The sequence below is a fragment of the Nannospalax galili genome, unplaced genomic scaffold, assembly GCF_000622305.1.
Source record: "Nannospalax galili isolate Female #2095 unplaced genomic scaffold, S.galili_v1.0 scaffold347, whole genome shotgun sequence".
NCBI lineage: Eukaryota > Metazoa > Chordata > Mammalia > Rodentia > Spalacidae > Nannospalax > Nannospalax galili.
Window position 1 is genome coordinate 98,084 of NW_008355793.1, and position 4,012 is coordinate 102,095.

Here is a 4,012-nt window from a genome sequence, read left to right on the forward strand (position 1 = left end):
AAGAAAATGAAAATACTTTACATAATCTGTAGAGGAGTGGGAGACCAGATCTTTCCCATGGTATGGCGTGTACATGAGCAGAATGTTCCACAGCTAATTGCAGCTTCAGGGGAATCTTTTGAGTCACGGGAGGAACCAGATTTGACTGGGTATATCACCTACAAGCCAACAGCAATTTCCATAACACAAGTGTTTTTCAAAACTATGAACCAAAGATGTGAGTTAAATATGACGCAGAGTTAAGCCTACAGGTGTACATGGAGTTCCACAAGCCACAGAAAGATTTGGAAGAAGGCTAGATAGAGATAGAGCCTAAAATCATGTTCAACAGAAAAATGGGGCACCTCAGTGCTACTAGGACTACATCTTCTCCTGAACACTATAAACAAGTCCTCTGAAAGAAAAAGGTAAATTTGAATTATTTTTATATATTTATGGAGTTTTCATAATTACATTCAACAATTCTTTAAAAATATCATACCATCCTCTCCCATCAATGCCTTCCTCATTCCACCATAATTCACACAGAATAAAAGATTTTACATTTAGGGATTAAAAATGTGAAAGAGAGAGCTTCTTTTGGCCAAAAGTGAAGGCAGCAATCTTAGACAAAAATCGACTTTCATAGAGCCTGTGAGATGACTCATGAAGTAAAAGTCCCTACTGCTGAGACAGATCATCTGAGTTCTCCAGCACATCCCTCTTCCAACTTTGTCTTGTTTTTCCTTAAATATATATTTTTGAGCTTTTACAATTTCATACAACAGTTCTTATTCACATTTAGACCCCTTCCACCATCCAGGCCTCCTTCATTCCCCCACCGAACCTCATGTATTCTGCTGTGTATATTAAGTCCTATTAATTCAGGCATTTGTACCCAAATAGCCTTCAGTATGTGTATTGACTTGAGTCTAATCAGCCCATCTAGTCATCATATGTAAGTCATAGTATCCCTCACCCAGCAGCAATCAGTCTCTGATAGTTCTAAATCTAGTGTCACCCCACCACCTATTCTTTGGACCCTTGCTTAATTGAGTTGACATGGGTCCAGTGCTCAGTGTCACCATTGCTGCAGGTTCACTTGTGCAAGCTTTCAGTGGTCTGGAAGACTGTTTCCTTCTGTTCATGAACCAGCCCTGGTTCTTACAATCTTTCTGCCCTCTCTTCGGTAATGGTCCCTGATTCGTGGGTGGATGAGGTTCCATATAAGAGTCCTATTCTATACTCTACACTCTCCTATTCTTTAAAACCTTGCCAGCTGTATCTTTCTATGTGCATCAACTCTGTTATATAATGAAGCTCTTCTTGTGAAGTTAAGGGATGCATGAATTTTCTCTGTCCCCCTTCTTTCATTGTGTTCCATGAGCCTTAGTGGTAGATATTCAACTGTAGGTGTGTAACCTAATACTGGGCATCACTTATACATGATCTCTGTGTCTGAGTAGTTGTACTATTCTACAATAGCCTTCATCTCTTTCAAAAAGAAGCTTCTTTGATGAATGATTTATGGTATGCTTGTCTGCAAATATAAGGACTGATATTTATCATGCAGTAAGATTTTGTTTGTCTTGAGATATGAGATAGGTTTTTCTCTGGGATCTGTGTCCTCCCCTGTCACCTGTATTTGGTGGCGTTTACAGTGCCCAACAGTTACCTCCCATTGAGAAGAATTTATGTCCAACTGGATAGCTATTGATTGACACCCCCCCTCTCCCAAGATAACAGTGGCACTACTAAACCAGTAGATGTAGTGTGCAACATCAGGCATTATGCTTACTAGTCTTTAGGGCTCTGTTGGAGGATTGATTGTTTATCTCCCTTAGATGTACGCAGATCATGATCTAGCATTATAATAGACAAACTTCAGTTAGAAAGTATCCATGTCAGCTCTAACTCCACTGTTTCAAGTCTTGTACCCTAAGTATGTCCTGTCCTCTAGAATAATGATTTTTCTAATAGTTCAGGAGAAAACAAAGTGGTTTAGCAATATCTTGTGCTCTTTTGGGGAGTCTCCTGGACCACCTTCACCAACCAATCAATATATGTTCTTAGCATCTTTGTCAAATATCGAGGGACTGAAATTATCTGTACTCATGTTGGAGACTTCTATTGCATTCCATTAATTTACATATCTAGTTTTGTGCCAGTACCATGTGGATTTTATGATTATAGCTCTGTAATAAAATCTGAGATCTGGTATGGTGATTCTGCTGGCATTATTCTTTTTGCCTAAGATTTCTTTGGATATCTGACTTTTGTGATTTCATACGAATAGTAGGATGATCATTTTTTTTCAAGCTCTGTGAAGAATGTTATGGGTATTTTGATTGGGATTACGCTAAATGTATAAATAGCTTTGGCTTAAAATGATAGTCATTTTCACAATATTGTTTCTACCAATTCATGAGCATGATAGATCTTTCCATCTCATAGTTTCTTCTTTTATCTCTTCTTCAGAGTTTTAAAATTTTCATTGTAGAGATCGTTAATGTCTTGGGTTAAGGTTATTTCTAAATATTTTTGAGGCTACTGAGAATGGGTGGCTTTCATTAATTTCATTTTCTGATTGCTTGTTATTGTACCTCAACTTTATCATTTCTAATAGGTTTTAAAGGAATTTTGGGGCTCTCTTATGCATAATATTCCATCATCTGCAAATGGGGTTTATTGACCTCTTCCTTTCCAATTCGTACTCCATTAATTTCCTTCTCTTGTCATGTTGCTCTTGCAAGAGTTTCAAGTAGTATAGTGAAAGGGAGTGGAGATAGTGGGCAGCCCTGACTTTTTCCTGATTTTAATGGGAATGGTTCCAATTTTTTTTTTCCATTTAGGATTATGTTGGATGTGGGTTTGGTATACATCACTTTAATTTGTTGAAGTGTGTTCCCTCCAGACCAATTTCTTCTAGAACTTTTGCCATGAATGCATGATGGATTTTGTCAAAGGCCTTTTCTGCAACTATTGAAATGAACCTGTGGTTTTTTCTTTAAGCCCATTTATGTTTTATATTGAACCGTTTGAAGGTCTGAGCTCCGATCTGAAATCAACTCAGAGCTGGAGCAGGAATGGGAGGCCTCAGTTCCTGGGAACTTGAATGTTCTTCTGCAGTTATTCCTATCATGAGACTGACTATTCCTTGAACCCTATTATATGTACATAAGTAAGCTTTTATAACAAAGCTGCGTAGCTAATAAAGTTATAAGTAAAGAAAAGAATGTTTAATAAGCACGGAGGGACAGATACAATTCCAAAAAGGGCTGAGCCCTGGGAGCACGAAGGTACTTCAAATATCATAAAGGTAAATATCGTGATGAGATAACTTGGCTAAAGCATGCATTGGTTCACACTCCACTGCGTCCTCTGTGTCCTGATTCCTCCTGCACCTATATCTCGGGGTCCTCAAGCCCATAAGGCTTGAATTGTTGTCACTGAACCATGACAGAACCATACCAGCATCTCTGGTCCTTTGTATTGCTTCAAGGATTCTCTGTAGGGCTGGTTTGGATGATGTAAATTCTTTCAGTTTATTTGTGTCATGGAAAATTTCCCATTCCCATTTTACTTTGATAGATATATTTGCAAGACAGAGAATTTGGGTTTGGCATCCATGGTTGGTTAGACCTGGGAATACTTTGCATCAGACTCTTCTAGCTTTCATAGTTTGCATTGAAAAGTCATTAGTAATTCTCATGGGTCTTCCTTTCTGTAACTTATTATTTTTCTCTAGCAGCTTTCAGTCCCCTCTCTTTCCTCTGTATGTTTAATGTTTTTAATATGATATGTGGTGGGGATTTTCTGTACTAATAATGTCTTAAAGTTGTTCTCTGTGCTTCTTGAATCTCTATAATCATATCTTTCCTTAATTTTGGGAAATTTTCTTCTATAATCCTTTAGAAGACCTGTTCGATACCATTAGTTTGAGTGTCTTCTCTTCCTGTCTTCCTATAATTCATAGATTTGGTCATTTTATGTTGTTCTGTATTTCCCAGGTATTCCATTTTGTGTGTGTGTG